Here is a 23838-nt window from a genome sequence, read left to right as displayed (position 1 = left end):
ACCAGAACTGTAGAAATCTTCCCTTTCATTGGCTTGACTGCCTTGCCACTGCCCTCCTAGAAACCCAGGCAGCATGTTCACAAAAGCCAACATGCTGCGTGGGAGTCCTGTGCTAAAATATACAGATGAAAGAGCAAAGGCTTAACTGATGCCTCATCCAGGAGTTAGGTGGCTAAGTAGGTTTGCAGGGTCCTATTGCAATGCATGCTCTGCTGAGTTGTGCCACCAAAGCTTGTCCTCCCAAGGAAAACTTGGGCAAACCTGTACCATGCTTACAGGGGATTTGGGAAATCCAGATTGAAAATGCTCCCCCTTAGGCCAAGGGAAGCAGGGTGTGTGTCTGCCGTGAACCTGCCCTAAGGTATTCCTTTCCCAGGCATGTTCTGAAGCAGAAATCTCTGGATTTCTCATGCAACGGCTAATCCACTTCACCTTGATAGCCACCAGGAAAAGGGTGAAACATTTGAGTACCATTGATTCTAATTATTAAATGTTGCACATCAGTGCCCAAATATTCCCCCTGGGCTATGCATCTTGGAGATCTTGGGGTTTATTTTATTCTCTGGCACAGAAAACTCAAAAAAAGTCTTTCTTTAACTAGAACCCCTCAGGTCTGGTCCCCAGGCCTGTATCTGCACTTCCACACTGGCAGGGAGCCCTTCCTGCTCTGTCCCAGTTCACCTCCTTCTTCTTGGACTTTGTCCATGATAGCTAGAAAACTTCCCTTCTTCAAAGTAGGAAAATCATGGTATAAATGTCATTAATCACCATACAGGATGAACACCCTAACTCCTCTCTACAGGCACAAATGCTTCCATCATTTTTTGTGCTGAGGATCTTACAGGAGACCATGGAAGAGTACATAGGATCACAGGAATTCATTAGTGGACCAGAACAAAGGTTCATCTAACCCAACATACTGACTGGTAGGGAAATCTGGGGAAAGCATACAGAAACACAGCAAATGTAACATGATCTTTGCTGGATATTCCCAAGCTTCTGGGATTCAGCATACTGGGATTGCAAAATTGGGACTACAAACAGGGTTGGGTTTATGACTCCCTCTTGCTCGTACTGTCAGGGTGTCCCTTCAAGGTCTGTTCTGCAGCTGTGATGGCTCATTCCATGAATAGTTCTAGACCAGACAACTTGTTCATGGTTGAGCTTCTCTATACAACATCCTACATATTTTCAGCATTACAAAAATGAAATAGAAAAATCAAGTATTTCATATAGCAGAGAAAGTAACTTTCCTCAACCTATCAGCAATTTGAAGGCAGATCATTTCCTAGAACTGAGACCAACTAGCTAAGAAACACTATTTGATTGACAGAGTTAGTCCCTAGTAACTTTAGAAGAGCCAAAGTATGTTACATTTACTTCTAATGTCATCTGACAGAATGTTCCTATATATATTTTTACATATATACACACACATATACACATACTGAGAGCGACTTGTGAAAAAAAAAAAGGACTTAGCACTGAGCAGGGAGTCCAATAAACACGCCTGAGCTGTGGAATGTGCCTGGACGTTAACTGTAAATCCAACCAGTGTCTGCATATCTGACTTCAATATGCCATAGATTAGAATCTGCAGTTGCCAGAGGCTGAAACTTCTGTCCCGCCCCAACAAACCATACTCCTGCTGTTTATGAACAAAAAGCCCAAAGAACTTAAAGGCCATATCTTTAAAAGGATGGTTTATTTAACCAAGTGATTTAATACTGATTAGCAAAGTAGAAAGAAGAGAAATATGAGAATGAACTAAATGATTTTACTTTAAATGCTAGCCCAAAGGTTTAGATACCATGTTGAATAATTTTCTTGTTGGCACTTTTATTTTTTCTTCTTTTTCTGACAGATCTGGATGTTCTCAGCTTTCACATGGCCCATGCCAAAGCTCCCTCTTCATGCCTCACATACTCAAACTTAAGGCTCTAGTCTATATTTAAAGTTGCTGTGACTATCTCAAGTTCTTCCCAGCCTGCTAATCAAGTAGCACATAATCTTTCAAAGCCATTCTTACATAAATAGAGCGCACGATTGTGTTCATTTTTGCTCTCATCATTACCTTTCTCACTAAGTGCAGTATATATATTTTTTAAATATGCTAATAATTGGTTCATTTTTAAATTGGCAGCTATGCTCTAGTGTAATCACAAGTATCTTTCGTAGCAGACCCACCTGAAGCACTGATGTCTTATCTGTATGATCCCAAGTTTGCAGCAACATACTGTACTTGTAATCAGTATTTCACACAAAACTAACACATCTCTCTATGGGAACTGAAGACAACATCATTTAATACTGCTCAACTGATCTTAAACCTGATTATTTATAGGACTTCTAAACAGACACCACCACTCCACGAAAAGCCGAAGATGTACAAAGGAGCCTGAATATTGCCACATGTTGTTTTTAGGCTCCCATAGCAGGATCCTACCTGCCAGGAAGATGTGAGACCTGTGTGACTACAGCACAGAGTCTCCTGCAGAACCGCTCAGCATAGGCTCCCTTAAAAGAGTTAGTGAAGGAAAACCAGGCACATAATACATGCAAGTCAGCTTATTGTAGATGTCTGCTGTAGGGTCAGCCTCTCTAAACTCCACAGATCTTACTGACTACCTCCAAAGGAAGTTTTGGGGTGCTAGGAAGGCTGGACCTGGCCAGATAGTAGAGGTCTATATTTTTAGCAGATGAACCTACCTGAGTTCCCAAGAATAGGATTCATACCAGCCACAGGGTAAGTAGGCAGCTGGTGGAGTTAGCTGACAGAGGATACTACAGGTCAAAGCAAGTCTTAAATGCCGTCATCATTTCAGAGACAGGTACCTTTCCTGGGACTGCAGAAAGACACCTGTCCACTCAGACACAAGTGGTTTTAGTCTTCTGTCTGAGTTAAGTCTTTTAGCCTTTTATTTTGAAAGCTAAAAGGATTGGCACTGTTGAGTTCCTTCCTCAATGCAAGGAATAGGACTCTTCATCCTCCAAAGCCAACAGTGCACAGTGTCCCTGCCCAGAGATGCCATGTATTATTCCTATGTAAAATTGTCTATCCAGCAGATCATCAGAGTCTGACAGACAGACAGTTTGCATTACATTTACATTAGCATCAGTATGTCCTTTGGGGCTTACTGAAGTGTAAAGCAAAACTGAAGGTCCCAAAATGGGCAGGGACATCAGATCAGCAGAAGCAAAGGAGAAATCATTAGATATTCAGAGCACCCAGTCACAAAAGTAGTTACTAACTGCATTTGCATGCATGTCACCATCTACAGCAAACTAGATGCTTTGAACAAATTCTCAGATGCCACAGGCATCGTTTCTTCAAACAACAGCAAACTATACCTCCACCTCCCCAGCAGGACCACTGTGATAGACACACATGGGATGTGAAGATCTGGATGCAGTTCTGTTCTCCCTCGGGGCAGATGGGTAAAGGACTGCACAGCAACAGAGGCACAAGGTAGAGAGCAAAGTGCCTGCCACTGCTGGTCTTTCATGTCTTAGGCAGCTACAGTGATAAAAAATGTAAGCACCTATGGATAGTGTCTCCAGGATGAGATATCAACACAGTGAGGGTCTTAAGGACTTACATTCTGGGTGTAGAGAGCAGGAGTAGAACATCTTGCCCCATATTGTTGATGTTTGCTGCTCATCAATCTCGTCCTTCTAGAAATCACTGAAAATATTGATGAATAAGACTTCCAAATTTTAATGATCACAGCATTCTCTCTTACAATCTTTCATTCATGTCTAGCTTTGCTTCACACCGATTTGTTAACAAGGCTGATCCTTAAAAGTAACACAATAAGGAACGGGTGGCAGGCAGGGAATCATCATTATTTTTCCATGTCTGATGGGTGGGATTAATAATCTCTTCCAATATCAGTATTGCACTACAGTTGGTGGGGAGAAAGAGTCCTCCGACTGGCAAGTTATTTGACATAAAATAGACATTTACAGTTCTCTGGAAGGTATTTAGCTTTTTTATCTACAATTATGCAAGATGAATATGAAAAATCCAGGATAACAAGGATGATAGTAACCGAAGTATGGGTCACAAGTCACATGAACATTTACAGTTGTTGCCAGGTCATAATCCCTTGTTCTCTGTCAGATTTTTAGACTTGTTCTTGTCATATTTTTATTAGGCTTAATTTATTGGTTTTGGTTTTAGTTTTATTAATTTTTAGACTTCTTTTCACAGCAAGCCTAGAGTCAGAAGATACTCCTCTTATTTCTATACAACGTAATCAACTAGACAAAAGCTGCAGTACTATGAGCCAAACTACAAACCCACTTGGTAATACAGTTAGATGAATAAAAGATCACATGCAGTCCTGAACACAATGGGGAAAAAAGACAAATTGAAATTACTTCCAAGGCACCACAGGTGAGAGGTAAGACAAGAAGGATAAAGAGAGGGAGACCTCAATTTTAGTCTTTTATAGCTGGCTGTCTCCAAACTCCTTTAAATGTCAGGTCAAGGGTGAAGAAAACATGAATTTACCTATAACAGCAGTGATCCAGTCACCCCAGAGACAATCAGGTCAGTGAATTTAGGAGGTTAAATATCAGAGGTGAAATAATGCAGAAATGCTGTAGAAAGTTAGCCAAAATGGATGTATTTTACATCTCAGATCATACGTGCTCCCACTTGTTCTGAAAGGAGCTGTATTCTGGGACACAGCCTTCATCTTTCACTGGACTTTAAGGAAAGGCATTAAAAAGCAACTTCTTCCAATGATGCTAAACATCAGGCCTTGCAGTTACTGAACTTCTCCTGGAAGATAACTAAAAGCTAGCAGGGGATTCATGGCTATACGCTAAGATATGCTCTCAATGTGCTCCCTTATCCAGCCAGTATTGGAGGAAACTATGGAGAGGCTTTTGAGTTTAACCGTCTGTAAAACTAATTTCAGCAATCAGGGTCAAGGTCCCAGAGATGCAGATTACTGTGGTCACACTCTTCCACACTGTTAGAGCTTAAAATGTGCTGCTGGATGGAGCTGCAGTTTGAGCAGAGTAGGCAGGTGCATGATAAATCTCTGTGACTTCAGGCCCCTGCACTGTCAACGTCTTCAGCAGCAGAGCAGTCATGACCTTTGCCATATCAGTAAAAGTTTTTTATTGTGATGGAAGCTAGTTCTGGGGTTTATGTTTGAACCAGCAGACTCCTGCCCACAGATACAAGGTGGTAAGGGAAAAGAGAAAAAACCTAGTCAGCATTTGTTCAAAGGAAAAACAAACTGCAAACCAGTAGAGAAATACAGGAGAGGGATTGATGATGGAAGCTGCAATGGAAGAAGAACACATTCAAATCAGAAACACAATCAATCTTCTTATTTTAACTCACTTCAGAGTGGTGGAGGAAATTTCTATGGGTGGTAGATACAAGACTTTGGTGCAGCAAGGTCAGAGGCATAGGCAGAGAAGTGTAGCTTTCTGTACTCAGGCCCTGATGTCCAGTGCTCTTGCATCAAAACTGATTGATGCCCTTGTAGCTATCAACATGTCAAAAGTCTCCAGCAAAGGGTCTAGCCATCCTAGAACAGGAATGGACACAAAGCAACAAGGGTGGCTGTGAACTTACAGCCTGTTGGTTGCAGTCTGGTAACTGGTTGTATAAGCAAAGACAAGGTGCTTATCACCGTAAAAAAAAGGGGTAAGTTACTGTAAAGTTATTTCTGAGTAAGAGTTTGGCTATTAGCTGCTACTGATGTCACGCAGGTTCTCCCCTTACTCTACCCCAGAGTGAGGTGTCTGTGTGCTCACAGCCTGGTTTACTTCTCTTACATGAAAAGAAGTGAGTCTTTAATAAACTATGTCCTGGCACCATGTAGAAATACAATTTTTATCTCTGTGAACAACCATATCAGCACTACTGCTATGTGAGAAACTTTCAGCTCTAACTCATACAGCTGTTGTGTGAGTTCTTAAATCTCCGGAGTCATGTATAAGGCAGCGTGTAAATACTCCCTGCAAGGAAGGTTTGCCTTTAGTTACTAGGTAGTCACCAACTGTTGTGCCAACACACCCTGGTACTTTCAGTCAACAGTGTTGGTGTGGTTTTACAGGGCTATGGGTGGATGAACCTGTTTCTGAAAGCTCACATCCCAGCTCTGCTGCAATGTGCAAGATGCACGGCTACCCATCTGCGTGGATGCCCTTACCCCAGGTGTGGTGTGTGGTCCCTCCTCTGTGGAGAAGATGCTTCGTATTGACCTCAACAGCAAACACAGATGCCACGGAGCAAGTGCTGCATTTCAAGAAAGGAGCACTATTTCTTCTCAGATAGACAATATCCTGCCCAAATCCTCATGACAAAACTGTGGCAGCCACAGAGAAGTGTTAATGATTCCTGGCTGACTATAAAGACCTGGAGAGGGGTATGTCCCAGTGGGATGATGAGGACTGTCCTGAAGGATAGAGTCTACTGAAGAGAGAGCTGCAGTGGAGCAGCCCGTGCATACACCGTCTGAAAGGGGTGGAGGAGGGGCACTGTCTCTGTGTGAGCCTGGGAAACAAAACCTTTGATGGCCCCATCTGAGTCCCACAAAGGAAAAACTCTGAAATTCTGGCTAAACCTTAGCCAAACTGGGCCCTCAAATACCTTTGGGAAGACAAATAAGCAACACATTCTGAGTAATACTCTACCTGTTAGGGCGAGCTTTCATTGCCTTCCATTCTCACCATTTTACAAATGCCAGCATCAAACTCTGACAAAATGGCACAGCTTGGTTCATTAAAAAAAAACAAACACCACTAAACACCATGGTGGGACATCACCCCCTCAGCTAGAAGATCATCAGGAAGTAACTACCAGCAGTGGGCAGTTTACATAGTCCAGCATCCACCGTGGGAGGACAGAGAGCCCATCCCTGGGAACACGGAAAGGAATCATTGTTCTTCCCTAGGGACACTCAGAGCAACATGTGAACAGAACCGGCAAGCTGAAGCCATAGCCTGGAATCTGTCTGGGAAAAAAAAGAAAAAAACAACAGCTAGAAAGCACCTGCCCTGCTTCTGGAATTAGGAAGCTCGGAGGTAGATAAGGAGCAGCATACTTCCAGACAGAAACCACCAGAAGGAAGTATGGGGGTCTGCAAACAGAATGTGTGGGGGTGAGCTCTGGGTCCAGCCCATAACTGGTAGAAGGGAACCTACGCTAAGCTGGGTATCTGTATCAGAACCAGGAATATTGTTGAATTTAAACAAAAAAAGAATCTTATCTCTATCACCACTTCCAAACACAAGCCCTGGTATGAGTGTAGTTTAGCAGTCATCAGTTACATACTGTTTTTTACAGTAGTTTGAGTTTCTGGATGCTGTAGAAAAGAATCCTCAGTTAGGGTAAGGGGGGGTTAGTTACTCAGGAGACAGGGTGGGAGCCAACAGGGCTGGAAGACCTAATGCTTTTGCAAGATTTAGGTGTGCTCTACAAATGTAAATGGGTGCAATTAATAGATAAACTGTCACTAAACAGAACCTAAAATATGTCTCTGCCTGCCTACCACACTACAAAGACCGTCTGCAGAGAGATGCTGACACTCACATTTCTGTTTTATTTATTGAGCCAAATACAAGGCCAGTATTAATTAGCCCTGCTCTGGTGAGAAAAGCCATGATCCTCATATTAAAACATATTATTCCATGAACCAAAACCAAGTGAGACACAACCCTCAGCACAAGCAGTATTGTTTTTATGGGTTTAAGTCAGTCAGAGGAGTTCTGGTGTGATTAATGCAGCATTTGTAGTGTTCATTTTTCAAATTGCCCATATCCAGCATTCCAACAACAGGCTGAGCTGGGTTTGCATAACAGTACCAAGTAACCTTAGCAACCCAAATAAGTCATTGATTCCTGAGAAAAATATGAACTACAATAGCAAACACGATCTTAATTTAAGTAGCCATATTCTAATCAACTTTCCTTCCTACCAAGGTTTGTGTGGTGTTAGTCAGACCATGAAGGATCTCATCCTTCTCTCATTGAATTAGAGAGTAATCTTGCTGTGGGTTTTAACTGAGGCCAGACTGAGCCCTAAGCACATGGTGGCATTGCTTTGTGTTCATTAGGACAAACAGAGCTAATAAGGACTGGAGTGACACGATGGGAAGGCAGAAGCAGATCCCCACTCAGCACTGATTCACCCTTCATCTTTGAGGTGTTTATACACAGCCAAAGAGAGTCAAGAGATCTCTAATGACTTTCTAAACACATCAGTCATTGACCCTGGGTGAGTGGAATAAAATCTGAAATGAACCTTGGCTCAAGACAATGCAGACTGAAGCTTTATTTCTAACTAATGAAAACAAAACAGTTATTCTTTCTCAGTGTACTGTACTATTATGGAATAAATGAGAAGTCAGACATAGAAACTCTCAACAATCCAGCAATCCAGCAACTCCCTCCCTCACCAGGACCCTGATGCTTGCTCCAGCATACAAAATGCAGCTGAGCTTTAGGGACTGTCAGGATCTAACCCAGAAAAAAATAATTTGAACAGTCAAGTTGTGGGACAGCCCAAACCAGCAGTCTCAGTCCGGGCTCCCCAGCATTTCTTTCCTCTTGCTTGATTAAAATCCACCACTGTTATTATTACCCATTGGTAGGTTGCTCTCCCAATCTGCGTTGCTAGACATATGTTTGTCTGGACTCTTTGCAAGGCAAGCGTTAAGAGTGAATAACTTCAAACAGGACTACTGGCCAGTAACGTATTGGCAGCAAAGTCTTTTAACACTAGATACCTACAACACTAAGGTTAAGTTCTTTTGTTTGTGGTAAATATTCCTCGCTCTCTCTTTTCTTAGTAATCACACTTTGTGCTTCACTGATGAACAGTTAAATCCACTTTTTGCTTTCTACAAAATCAATTAACACATCCTGGCATGAGCAGATGGAGGCTTCGTTACCTGAGGGTATACAACTGCAGGCAGATAGCAGCAAGTGAGCAGTACACAGACACCTACGTTTATGCCTACAGACTTGAGTGTGATATGGCTAAGGGAAAAAAATGAGGACATCCACCCCTGATCAGCTATCATACCTTTCCTTGGGAGAATCATGCCCTCTACTAACACATTATCATTCATTCCGTTCTCTGAAACAGAAAACTACTTGTTTTACCCTCCCGGGGCTTGATTAAGCAACCACTGATATCAAACCTGGGCACTACCAAACCAGCTGTCAGCATGACTTTCTCAGGATCAGGGCACAGACATAATCCTGCAGCAGTGAACAGCTGACCTGCCAGTGTGCAGTTGGTTTTTATGGCAGCTGGAGCCAGGCACTCCACCTTCCCTCCACCCTTGGGTGCACTGCTCAGTGCTGGCCATTTTGCAAGGTGCAAATGTTTGCACAGGTGGTTTACAAGATGCTCTGCTTGAAAGTGCTGTGTTGAAAGCATTGGCTGAATGCACCTCTGGCATCTGTCCCTCTGAAATCTCTTTCAGTTCTTCATGACTGGCAGAGGTGTTATCTACCATCTTCCAGATCTTTGTAGATCACAGGAGACACCTTCCAGATAGGACGTCTGGCTAAACCAGCAGCAAGCATGAATTCCTGTTCATTGTAATTTTTCCCTGCAAGAGAGGGTCAGGGATGCAGGTCAATACACTCTTTGACTTGGCTTGATAATATCAACAAAATCAGTACTTTGCCCATAGGAGCTAGCAACCATCTGACACCTAATAGACCACTCAGGCTAGATGACATGACATTGACCTGTGTCAACCCTGGCTAACGAAAGTATCTCTTAATCCAGCAGGAACAGCCAGGGAACCATGCTCTGATCCTCTGCAGAGCTCCTGTGGAGTTCGCTATGCTCTTGGAGAGAAGTGGCAATCTCTGCCAGGTCAGACAAGAAATTCATTATCCCAGGAAACATTAGAGGTGTGTTGTTTCATTATCTTGGGCTAAAGTTCAGTTTTTTCACCCTCACACACTGGCAGGGGTTGATGTTGTTGATGATTACCTGGGCAATAAGGGCTCGTGAACCTTGCTAGCTGCTGGTTTTTATGTGCAGTCCTCCTCGTAATAAGAAATTACTGGTTCTGTGCCAATTATTTTCTGAGGTTTGCCAGCACGTGGCTTGGGTATGACTAGCCTGAGAGAAGGGGAGGTGCTGGGGAAATGTCAGCCAAGGAGCAACAGAGAAGTAAGTGTGTGTGTGTGTGTGTGTACTTTGAGCCAAGGACTTTTCTTGTTCCCCCCAGAGGCATGACTATGCATACCCTTGCCTGCCTACTCTCTCCCAAGGCATTTGACTTGGAAAAAAAGAAGGTCTTATGCTGGCAGTGCCCTAAGAAAGAGAGTGCATTAGTCAAGGAAAAGTGGCCAGTCAGAGGCCTATTCACATTCAAGGAAACTGGTGACAGACGAGGCACAGTGTCTTGGAAAATGCTGTTGGGTCCAAAGTACTTACAAAGAGTTTGTAGGACTCAGGGACCACGTCCAGTGAGAACAGGGGCGAATATATCTGGAGATAGATGCAGGGAACAGAGCTTTCTGCATCCAGCCACAAATATTTTTGAACACGACTGACCCCACTGTCAATTTTCACTTGGTCAGCAGTGGTAGCTAAAACAGGATTTACCATTATGTCTGGCCAGAGCTAGTGCTTCTGTCTGTATTGCACTAACGAGGCAAAACAGAACCAGTTTGGAAATGTCAGGGAAATATAAGCCATATTGGGCAGAAAACTGCAAATAAAAACATGATTGTATAAATAACTGGTTTTTACCAACGAATCTCAAAATCTTTTCTTCAGCATAAATTCAGACTATTACAGATTTAAAAATGCAGTAGGCTAGAGCACAAAAAGCCCACACCAGTTTCAGTCTGCAGAGAATCTTTCTAAAATCAGGGTTACTTGGGCTGCTTTCCTTCCCTCACAACACTCCTCTGTTCTTCAGTCCATAAACACTCAGCCTAGATCCACATTATATTAATTGTTCAACCTATGATTTTCATAAATGCCTTTGGCACTTTAGCAGACCCATGCCTATAAAATAACTGTAATCTCAGTAAAAAATATTGCTGATCCCACCTACAAATCTAATCTTGGATTTGGGTTGCAATCTAGTACTGCATGTCTTGTCCAAAACATATCACAGAAGCCATGCAGAAGAAGGTGATGAGTTTTCTGACAGGCCTTCTGAGTGCACAATGGAGTGCACAGTTGCAGCCACCTGTCTGCAACATCCCCAGTGCCCACCCTGAGTGTCTCTGTGGAGTACCTGGTACCCACCAAGTTCTGTCTCTATGGAGGAAGGAAATTTGTCCTTCTGAAATCAAAAAGTTTTTTTTCAAGACTCAACGCCCACCAGCTCTCCACTTCTGCCAGATTCACCGCTCTATATTTTTTATTCCCTTTCTGTTGTGTTTGATTCAGAAATTTCAGATTCCCATCCCAGGTTACCAGGTTGCACATGACAGAATGAGTGAGGAAAAAGATGTGTTGTATTATTCGATTTCAGTCCCACCAGGCTTACCATAAAACCAGAACTATCTCCTGAAGGAAGCAAGGTCTTTGACTGTATCATGATCTAAGCATTTTGGACTGATGTGACAGTCCAGCTGTTACACCTATTTCTTCGGCAGGAGGTTGTAATCTCATAGCATAGGTTGGCAATATCAGCTCAGTTTTAGCATCATTTTTAGGACAAAGCACAGCTTGTCACACTTGACCTTTATCTTCCCACATGGCTAGGTGCAAATCCTTGTTTACTGGCTTGCTTAAACTTTAGCTAAGCCCTAATTTAATAAAAAAATAAGTAGGACAGGATTCACCTACCCCTAAATTTGCCAGGACTGTATCTCTGCTGCTCCTTCTCTTTTCAACAAAGCCTCCACGCACACAGGGAGGAGTGGACAGCTTTGTTCCCCACCAAAACCCTGGAGATTTTCCCGCTGCCATAAGGATGGCCCCTGCCTCTGTGCTCCCCACTAGTGCCAAAGGTCCCATCTGTACTCGTAAACAAAACACACCCAGGACACACATTTGACTGAGCCCCACGGATGCACATGCCCGTGCATGGCCCAGGCAGCGTGACACTGGGACCTTTTACCAGAGGCAGTTTGTATGTGATCATTCCATTTTAAGAGAGAAGAGAGCTTAGCCATGTGCATGACAGCTGGGCCATGCCTCCTGCTCTCAAGGCAAAGGACTACCCCAGCCTGTTTTATTTAGTAGCACAGATACAGCCACGCAGGACTAACACCATGCCAGGCTGGTCAGCCTTGGCATAGCCTGATCTGTCTTCATTTCTGTTCCCTGCCCAGCTCTCCAGGCCTCCTCCCCTGGTAGAACTTGTTGGACCTCTATTTGGGTACTTTTGGGCTGAGATACAGAGCAAAGTGTTAAATTGTGCCTGGGAGAGCAGCAGCAGCAGCAGCTCTGTGCATTGGTGAAGCAGGAGAGGGGCAAGATTGAGGCAGCCACGACAGCACAGCGGAGGACAGGACTCCCAGGCAGAGGGGATCCGTGCTATTAACAATGCCATGAGGGAAGAGCTGTTCCACTTACAGTCTGTGAAATATTAACAAAACAAACTTCAGGAGCGTGATAAGGATGCATCCTGGGATTAATGAAGCACTAGAACTGTAAGGTCACAGTCCTGCAGCAAAGGGTGGATCTGAAGGAAAGCCACCGCTCTCGTCTGTTGCTTTGATTTGTAGTACATAGGCATGTAGTCAAGAAGCTCTTTGTGCCAAGCACCACTGAGACAGGATTAGCAACGACCACATATGCAGATCTGGGGAAATTGGTGCTGAACCCAACCAGGTCTCACCACTCACTCAGAAGGACAGACAGAGGCTTGTCCTCACTGGGCAAATCATCAGGGGCTTGAATGCTCCTGGGTTTTGTACATCCATGCAGGCTACAAGAGCATTCCCTCTTCCTAAAATGGACTGTGGATTTTTCCAGCCTCCCTTGTTGATGTTTAATATCCACTTCCCAGGGCAGGAAGAGAAGATACTCACAGCTGGGACAGCTGGAGTAGCACAAGGTGGAGCATGTCAGGCTCCAGCATCCTCACAGCCGGTGCTGCTGCAGTGTGTGGTAGGCAAACAGCTGAGCACAGACAGAGGAGCACCACACTGATGCCAGCACTCATGCTACCAACACACCACCCCAATAGAGGAAGGTGTTCAGTAATTCAAATGTCGTTGCAGTGCCCTTTGGAAGCAGTGTGCAAACTAGACCCTGGGGAACTGCCCTGTACCCAAGGAGTCTATGCTATGATTTCATGGTGATGTAAAAGTTAAAACCTAGCTAGACAAGTTCAGGCAGACAAACTATGAGTATCTTATGGCATTTTCCTGCCTTCAATGTAGATTCACTAATCAATATATACTCAAGGGGGGCAAATCATTAATAGCTCCTCTCCTAATTTCAAGTGTTTGTAAAGGATAGTGTATTATACAGGTGGAAATTTGTGCTAGGAGGCACACAGATACTGCACCACAGGAATATCCTGGCTTCTGCCACAGAAAGCTAACACAAGCAGAGTGACACCCCTACTTTGTGAACCAAAAAACCAATTCCCGCCAGCCATTCAGCCTAGCTAGTACATTACAACCTAAAACCATCTTGGTGGAAGGAAGGCAGTAAGAGGAGGTAGGTCCATGTGTTTGCATGGCTTTCACCTGATTATGGTACATCCCAGATTTCCTCATTCTGCATAATCCCAGCTACCAGAAAATGTCAGGGGTATTAAACTGGCTGCACTGGGGTTTGGGTGCACCATTTTCTATTAGGAACATTCTCTCCAAACTTTTGGTAAAGACTATTTTTCTTTAACATTGTTTTATTTTGCTAAAAACCATTTGAGCTAAGAAAGCCCTAGAGAAAATCACTAACACCTTGAGTGAGATTTTAAAATGTCTCTTCTCCCATCTCCGTCTTGGTATTACTGGGGAGGAATTATTCACAGTTTATTTCGCACTATCTTTCATGAGAACTTTTCACTGAGGTGATGAACATTTACATAAATTCACCTGATCTGGAAGTACTACACCATTTCTTAGTTTTCCTATAATATATTCATGGGCAAATGGGAAAATTTCAGTAGAGAAGCGGTTAATGTTTACTGAAAATTGTAGCTGCAGCATGCTCAGGAAGAAACAGCACAGCTGGCAAAATAACCTCCCTCTAGGGCCTGATTTAAACCCCAGGAAAGCCAGAGAGTGTCTTCCATGCTTTTTAGTTCAAGCAATATTTATTCTGTCCATCTCTTGGACCTCTTACACTCTTGTAAAAATTGGATGGAGCTGCAGGCCAAGACATCGCAAAAAATGGAAAACATTTTCAGGTCTACTTATTTCATTTGGACAAAATCATCTTTGAAATAGGGTGTTGGGTGTTTTATTGCAAAGAGACAGAAGAGGAAAGCCTGGGACAATTACTTCTAAAAAAAAAAGGGTTTTTTTTCTGTTCAAAAGCCTGTTATTTGTTTATATACAGCAAGTCCTTTTCTTTGAATTTCAAAGCTTCTCAGTATCACTAAAGACCAAGCTATATTTTTTCCATTTGATAAATGGCATACCTGAAAGCTGTTTGCTATAAATAGTTCATGGACAATGAAACTGTTGCATTGGCTCTTCTTTATTCCTAGATAATTCCAGAGGAGGCGGGGAGGGGAAAGATGAGAGACACGTCTATAGAAAACCAGCATTATGTTTTCTTTGCTCACCTGTCTGTATGATTAAGACTTAGGGCTATAGAGCCAAAGCGAGTCTTCAGCCTAACAAGGCCAATCTTTCCGAGACCCTCCATCAGTGGAGAGAGAGGTCTAGCTCAGCCTCTTTGGAGACCCCTCCATGGGGCCTCAGTCGATGCAGACCACGTGCACAGGGAGGTGGTGGGCAAAGGGGGAGTGCTGGGCAGATGGATGCCTTGGTCCCAATCACCCCTTGTTGGGAGAGTCTAACCTGCAGCTCCTCAGGAATGGGCATGGGGTTTCTCAAGTGCACCTTATCAGATCTGGTGCCTGCTCAAGCCCTTCACAGGGGCACAAGGCTCCCTGCACAGCAAGCACTTTCAAGGAAGGGAGAGTTGCTGCAGTTCGACTCTATGCAGGGCTGGGAAAGCTTTGGCGAAGTCTGCAGAGGCCAGAAAACCCAGGAAGAAATTCCTGAGAGTGCCCTTGCTGGGGCAGCTTTTCCTAAATACAGCTTGAGTTGTCCAACTTTCACAGACTATCTGCTTCAGTCTCAGGTGGAGATGAACAGAAAAAGAGCAGCTGTGTGGGTATGTATGTGCCCAAGACATTTACATTTCTGGCTGCCATAGTCCAAAGAAGTAGACAAGTAGCTTCTCTTGCTGTTCTTCAACACGGAGAAGAACCAGAAGGAATATTTTCATAACTGGACACCATTAAGGACATCAAAATAGCCCTCAGCTGCCTGTTACAAGCATTTTATTCCAATACAAACTTGTTCCCTGAGCACAAAAAGACCACAGTCATGGAGGAAAGAAGGTCTATGTATGAAGCCTGTGAGTTCATGCAGGATTCATCACTAACCCCTTTATTGTGGTGAAATAAACTAGCTTTAAAATTGCAATCCGAAGCCACCAGGGATCAGTCTCACCTGTCAAAGTTATATGTTACAAAATATTTGTATTGTGCATATACTTTATGTACTGTAAATATCTTCCATAACAATCTAATAAAGCTTTTTTAAAAGTCTATTTCAAAAATTATTTTTTTAAAAAGAAACATACCATGCACAAATTTCCTGTCCTTGCTCTAGGTAGCAACTTTGATTTCTCTGTTGGTACTGTGGCTCTTTTATGATTGTGAATATGGGTCTTCTACCAGAGCTTTGGAGTTTGTCATAGGCTGTGGGTAGATAATCTGAAGGCCTTGGTGTTTTCAGAGAGGTAAAGAACAATTTCTGATAATTTATAGAGGGCTGAAAGCTAATCTTCATAGATGCAGAATTCCAGGGAGAGTTTGGCTTTTTGATCATTAGTCCTTAACAGCATCTAAAGTATTCTTTACAGCTTGCAGTTATATATATATTCACACCAGCCCTGTTCCAATATAGGCTTGAGGCTTGGCAGATTTCCCGGATAGTAGTTGTGCGGTCTCAAACAACCAAGGTACAACATAGAGCCTGAGCCCGCTGTTGACAACACAGCTAGGGCAGCATCCTGCCACCACTGCCATGGGGTCTGCGGCTCTGAAGTTCCCCACGTAGCCATCCCCGGCATGTGCATCCGCAGGACACCTGTCAGCTCTTGCTTCAAAATCTCATTAAGGACCGGATGGGCATTATCTGATCCCAGAAGGACTTGTTTGGATGAATTATTTCTACAGTGAGGATCCTGCAGTATAATGTTTCAGCTAAAGTTTAGTGTCCTTACTCTTCCAGGCATGGAAAGCAAGAGAACACGTCAAGAAGGATTAAGAGGATTAGATGACTCTTCACTGAGGGGACTGGTTAAATAATCCGCTGTCACGTTCAGGTGAAGAAAGCCCTTGTCTGGCTACCAAGAGGCAACCCCAAAAATGGACACAGCTGATGAAATTGGACTAAACAATAAAAAATAACCCTGTAAGTGATCTGCGCCTGAAAAAACATCTCTTCACATAGAAGCAAGTGTCTTAAGAAATTTTAAAAGCGTTTTAATTATTCAGTGAAAGGAATGTGGATATGCAGCTTGCTGGGTGCTTGCAGCCAGGCAGACACTAACGATTGCATTTAAATATCCCACAGGAAGGGACTTTCGCTTGAGTGTCTTCTGAGAGCTGCACACCTATTTGAAATTGGAGGAGCTGGGACAAGAGAAGGACAGCTTCCCAGTGCTAGTGGCTTTTAGAACCCAACCTCTTTTCTGCCTAGTGGCAAAAAATTAATAATAAAATAAATTCATAACTCGGGGAGGTGGCTGTTCCCTGCACCCATAGGCTGGCTGGGTGTTGACCTACCCAGAGGTGAGCAGCCATGCTGCAGCATCCCATCAAGTGTTTAAATGCATGTTAGCTGTACATGAGCCAGCTGCTGATTTCAGAATAGCTCTTCTCACTTAGAGCTGAATGCACTTGAGCTTTGCTATATCAGGGTGCAGGCAAATTGTCATGCAGACATGTTATATTCAAATAGTGACCTTCATAATGAAAAGATGGCTCTAGTCTTATTCTAGCCATTTGAGATTTTGCCACTGACCAATAGAGGGGCTCTCTGTAGTCCAAGAAATATCAGGGAAATGCAAATACAGCTAAAGTGCAAACAGTTTCAACATTTTAAAAGTTCTTTCCCCTTCATTAGCCAGAAGCCGAATGTGTAGGTGCTACATGAAATGGTAATGATGAGTACATAACTCTTGCTCTGTGTATAGCAGAGCAGTATCATGCAGCATGGTCCTCAGAGCCAGAGAGAGGGAGCATGACCCTGTTGTCCCAGCAGTCTGGTCACATGCTCTGTCAGCTATTTAGCCAAGCCAGGTTAAGGACATGTCATTACTCAGTTACTGTCCTGACCTCCCTCTAGTCCCTATCGTCCCATGAGCCTTGAATGCCTTGTTTTACAGTGCTGGGTGAAAAGTGTCCCCCACAAGCGGTGCTGAGACATGCAAGCCTGGTCTCTCCTAGGCTGAAGGAACTGAATCCAGGTCTTTCATTTCCCAGGGAAATGCTGTAGTCTTCTCTCATTACACTTGAGGCAGATGGATGCACAGCAGCCACTGGTGCCACAAGAGAATTTAGTGAGGACCCTGCTCCCAGAGGTGTGGGACACAGGTGCAGAGACCAATGTATGGGCCTCAAGGGAACCAGGTGGGATCCCTGGAGACCTCTGAGTGAGATGCAGTACCAACCCATTCTCCCTGTTCAGAACCTGGGGCCAAACATGGTGGTTCGTGGTGAGTGTTGGCAACATGCAGGCACTTACTGTTGCATGGCTTAGATCATCTGGAGGGACAGCTTGGGTCCGTGGTGACTCGGTTCTGTCTCAGTCCCTTTTCAGATCCCAATGATCATTACCACAGGTAGAGTGCCAGGTTTAATTTTGGGATCACTGACCATTTTCCCACAGGCCTTCAATGTCATTCAATAAAGGAAGCTGTTGCCATTTGTATCACTGATTTGCCTATTATAGCATTGGTACCTGCTGAAAACCTCCAGGAGGATGTCAGAAGTCAACCAAAGGGCTCTCTCTGAGGGCAAAGTGCTCCAGAAAGGCATATAGAGAAAAGGCTTCCAGGAGTCCTCATTGAGACTCAAAAGTCCTGCAGTCAGGCTGGCCTTAACAGAAGCAGGAGGTTGAACTTGCTACCAAGAAAGACTGATAATGGTTTCTAATTGATTTAACCACTGCTAATCTTTTTGCTAATCTGGTTCTTTGGATTCTGGCTTTTTTTGGATTACTGTGATGTCTACTTCAATGTCATGTTCTTTAACACCTCACTTACAGAATTGCACGTTCTTGCAGATGAAGTATTGGTTGTGTTATTCTGTATCAGTACAGTCTAGACAAAGAAGGGGCCTGACACCTATAGAAGTGCCCTAATCAGGATTTCATCAATATTAACTTGCCTTCAGCCTGTACACTAGACTACTGTAATTAACAACAGCATGCAAGTATTTTGTAACACTATGATGGCATAGCTAGGCACAATTTTTCAAAAGTACATAAGCAATGTGATCACCAAAGGGACAGAGACAGCTGTAGTCGCACATCAGAGACATCCAAGTAACAAAAGTTGCCAGAGAGAGGACGAGAGACATGCAAGTTCTCAGGAGTAGATGGGACAAGGAGGACTGATGGCAAGATGAAAGAAAGTAAGATAAGTGGTATCAGGAGCAGAGGAGACCTTCTGCTGCTTTTTGGAGGCGGGCAGTAACATGAAAACATTAGGCATAAACAAGGAAAATCAGAGAAGAAAGAAGACCACTTGAGCTCTGAGTTCTCTTACCGATGAGCTCTCAGGCCTGATGACCTGGACCTTGGTCATTATGAACAACCAAGACAGCAGCCAGAAGTGCAAACTATTAGCTCAATGGTATCACGTACTCACAGCTAATTTAGAGTATGACTTTTAGGGACTAAGAGGTTTCTCTGTGTAGTGACAATGCTTAATATTTTGTAAGAATTACCCATTAGCAAGTGTGTTGCTAATGAATGAATTTAGCACAGTTTTAGGGTTTAAAGTTGGTATGGTTTGCCAGTCTTCTAAACACTCCCATCAGTGGTCTCTAATAGTCTAGCTGATCTAAGAAAAGATATATTCAGTTACATAGGCAGGACCTACCCAAGCTGCAACTGCACCTTGTGTCAGGTATATATAAATACAATTTTATTCCCACATTAAAAGCTGCAGTATAGCCAATGGCTACTTACAAACTTAACAGTGATATTATTGCTGCCCTTTGATTCAGAGCCTGGAAAGCAGAACATTCACCTGAAAGGTAAAACAGAAACTGCTGGGGCAAGAGGTCATTTGCCTGATGGTTTTGCACCTCAGGAGTCCTATTTTCAAGCTCTTCTAACTACAGTAGATGCACATTCGCTTTTCAGTTAAAGTGGAGTATTCTTGTTTGCTAAGATGCTTCCAGGTACTGAAGCTGCAATGAAGAATTCAAAGATACTGTGGAAATCAATATAAATCACAAGACTTGGCAAATCTATCCCAATTAAAAACCCAGGTTCTTAAAGTTCTTAAGACTTAACCTGGCTTTTGACTGATAATAGGATCCCAACCATGTCAGAATTTTTTTATCTGTTTTAACAAGGGAAAGGAATTAAATCAGTTCACTGACTTAGTTGCAGTTTCAAGGAAAGGGCTCAGACTCACAATTAAGACAACCCTCTTTCATTTCAGGTTCAGCTAAGCCTCAGTCTTTTATGTTGAGATCTCACAGATCAGTCGCCTCATGTTGCCCTGCCTTATTTAGCTTGGCTTATTTGGAAACCTCCTTTTGGTGTACTCTTTCCTTCTCATCCTCTGCAATCAAGCACGGAAGTTTTTCTCATGGTCAGAATGAGCTCAATGCTGCTAAAGACGTTTTGGTCTTGGTTCCTCCATCAAGGTGGCTGCAGCACGTCTGCTTTCATAATGAAAAAGACAGAGAGGAACGTTATTTAGTAAAGATGTTATGCCTATTTAAAAGGCCAACTCAAGCTATAATTAGGCAGCGCTCAACTGGATGTGGAGGAGGTCCCTGAGCTGTAATGTAATACATGTGTGGAATAGAGCAGAAAAAATAAGCCAGCCCAAAAAAAGCAGACAAAATATGGAATAAAATTGGGCAGTTAAAAAGAATAAATTTAGGATTAAAATCTGCACTGGATTTACTACCCACGTTTTATCCTAAACCTTCTTTTTAACTTACAGATGAACTCCCTCCATGTCTAAATGTTTCCAGACCAGAAAGGGAGAGAGGCGAGAGCACAGGGAGGAGAGACCAGTGGCTTTGGGAAAGCTGAGATCCTGCTGAGACATCCTGCAGCACTGCAGACACTGGTGGAGGCAGAGCCACCCTTGGGAGGAGGCAGGAGCGTGGCACAGCCCTCTCGGAGAGGCCCCATGGGCCACCTCAGCTGCCCAGCCCCATTCACCTCTGCTGCTCCTCATCCGTCCTTCACAGCCAGCAGCACTACAAAAGCGGCCCACTGCTGCTTGGTGTAGTGTCAACCAGATGTGAGTAGCTCCAAAACGCACACAGGAGTTCAGAGGAGAGCAGGAACGGTGATTCCTCTACAGCACCTTGGGGAAGCCCCGCTCCAGGGACCTCTGCCTCTCACTGAACCTCCTGTCGCCGTTGATGCCCCAATTCCTGGGAAGCCCTTGGTGCAGCCAGTGAAGGATGTGACCTGAAATTCATGTTCAGCCAGTGTGGCCTGGAGGTGATCACTCCAACCTGCTTCCAGGGCCTGCGGGTGGCTAGTGCTGGCTGGGGACAGGCATGAGCTGAAGAACTATGTTTCCAGGAGTCAGGCACTGGGGTGGACTGGCACAACCCACGCATCCATCTCAGCTCTGGCAAACAAGACAGTGGCACTGTGACTGGAGTCACTTCACTCACACATAGTGTGTTTTATTAGCAAGCGCTAAGCACTTATCAAGTTTCAACTTCCTTTTTAGTCTCATTAACTATTTAGCTTTACCTCAGGATGTGTAAATAAAAAGGCATCCCTAAACTGTACTGCTGTCTTATTTCTGCCAGGCCTTCAGGAGGTCTCATGGTACCTCCCCCACTGGAGAGAAGTCTCTGACCACTGACAGCAAATGGAGCGAAACACATTTGGTAAAAATGGAGATGAACCAAAAGAACAGGTATTTGGAGGATAAATCAACCCCATCTGTTTTAATCTCTCTGATTCAGCATACTACAAATTTCTAACCTTGTATTGATTTCTGATTTTAGTGGGGAAGGTGTTTACAAGAACCAATTGTAACTCGACCTACTTAGGCTTTCTTGGTCTAAGAATAGCCTGTTCAGTCTGCCGCTGCCTGCCAGGACTGGCAGCTGTTTCTGAGATCACTATCAGACATACTTTAAAGGGTGTTTTCCACTTAAGGAGATCTACAAGATGCCTTTTGCCTTTTTTAGGTTTCACTTATTGATGAGAAAAGAAAATATTAATTTCAAAGTAATTGTGACCTAAAAAGAGTCTTGCAAAAAGCTGCCTGCCCTCTCCCTGCAGCACCACTCAGCCGCTCTCAGCCCACCATTTTGTGGGATTCAGCTTTTGCTGCTTCACCACAGGCTGCATCAGGCCCTAATTTTACACCTGTCTTTCCATTATCTTTTTCTGGGTTTTCCACTTCAATCTAACATAGTTTTTCCAGATATCAAGCACATTCAGGGGGTTCTGGCGACAACTAAATATCTTTGATATTTTTTTCTTTTATTTCTAAATTTAATTTTTTCGTACTTTTGGGATTATACAGCACCTTCTAGGTAAGAGCTCTCAGATTTCTCTACTTGAGAAATACCTGTGTTTTACAAAAAATAAGAATGAAATATAACTGATTGCAAGTATTGGGAGTTTCAGGGGAGGCAGAGGCAGTGCAGAATAAGGCTTGAATTCTTATTTTAAAGAAAACAAAGGAGGAACCTCAGCTCCTTCTCAGCTGAAGGGCAGTGAAGTCTGTGCAGCTCCCTGGGTGTATTTCCCAGGGGGTGCAAGGGAGGCCAAAAAGCTGCAGCTGGCGTGCCCCTGGCTCTGCGCCCTGCCGTGCTGGGCAGGCTGCGGCACTGCCCTGGCTTGTGCCATGGCTGCAGCCTCCAGGCTGCATGGCTGGTTGGGCTCTCGCTGAGTCGCCTGGCTCCAGCGTGCCCTCCCCATGGCACCACGGACCCCATGGGCACCTGGGCTCTCCCCACACAAGACCAGGCCAGCTCTGTACAGGGAGCTGAGCAGGAGCCACAGCATCCGGGGCTGCTGGAGACTAATCCCCCAGAGGATTTATCACCGAGGTTTGCAAGGTGCAGACAGCCCGCACGCGAGTGCTAACCTGCAGCCGTTTGCAGCAGGGCTACAAGCCTCAGCGAGGGCAAGACCGGACATGAGGGATGCAGCAGTAAGTGGGCAGCAGCTCCCTGGTTGCATGCAAGACTCTCTCAGTGGGTCACAGCATCCCACCTAGTGCTGAAGCCACCAAGGGATGCCCTTTGGTGCTTCATGGATGCTGAGTGCTAATTATGTTGCACATTCCTCCCCACTGAGAGCAGCTGACAGGTCTCGGGGAGAAAATGTGTGCTTCAGTGCTGCTATTGAAGACCTGAATGTTCTCTTTCCTTAGGGAGCGCTGGGGAGTAACAAGAGAAGTCGTAGAGGTGTCTCCAATGGGGTCTTCACTGCTTGGACACCTGTGCTCCCATCCCAAGAAAAATGCTTCATGGTGCATTATACCAGAGCCCGCAGATCCCAGTGAAGTGGTGAGCGGTGAAGGCCAAGCTGAGCGAAGGGAAAAGTGACTGTCGTCCCATGGGCAGCCCTGTGTGGGAGAGGAGAGCTCTCCTCCCTGCCCAGCCCAGAGAGAGCCTCTTCCCCTGTCAGCTCTGCGCCAGGGATGTCTCCCTCCCCAGCTATGGGATCACTGCTTCCCACAGGTTTGCCTTTCAGTTTGCTGTGAAATATTAGATTTCCCTTTTCAAGCACAGGACCAAGCAGGACTTTCACTGGGGCAAGCCTGGGCCCCCAGCTAGTCAAATCTTGTTTTGATCACCGTTGGCCAGCTTTTCACCATGGAATGTGGCTCTGAGGCATCTTCTCCCCTGCAGCCCCTGAGATGCACACCAAGCTCTTTCCCTCCTGGTCACCCAAACCACTACCCCACCATGCAAGGGTTTACACCAACCTCTTCATTCTCCAAACCTTTGGAGACTGAGAATAGGATATTTCTGACTCCATGCAGACATCTCCTGAAGGCAGGAGCTGGAGCACGGGGCTCCACCACCTTTTTTTTCTTGCTTCTGCTGCTGTTTGTGGAGACTATGGGTGGCCAAGGAATTGGCCTGGTAGGCCATGGCCAAAAACTGATCCTGACCAAGAGGATGAAACTGAAATGATTTAAGATCTATATGCTCTCAGCCTTTGAGACAATGGCAAGAAATACAGACTGTATTTAAAATATGAACTCCTCCTCAGTGGGATATGATGTTTATTAACGTAATATTTATCTGGATGAAACCAGTGATATTTATTAATACTTGTCACTCATAATGGACATGTTTTGCAGAAACACATTTTGATCCATCATTCTTTGTCACCTGATTGCTGTTACTAACTGTCACGGCTTCATGATTTGCTGCTTTTGGATATCATAGATCACTTGAATCACACATGATTGTCATCTTCCTGACTGAGCTCTCC

Source organism: Strix uralensis, chromosome 2, assembly GCF_047716275.1.
Source record: "Strix uralensis isolate ZFMK-TIS-50842 chromosome 2, bStrUra1, whole genome shotgun sequence".
In the NCBI taxonomy this organism is placed as follows: domain Eukaryota; kingdom Metazoa; phylum Chordata; class Aves; order Strigiformes; family Strigidae; genus Strix; species Strix uralensis.
This window is presented reverse-complemented; position numbering follows the sequence as displayed.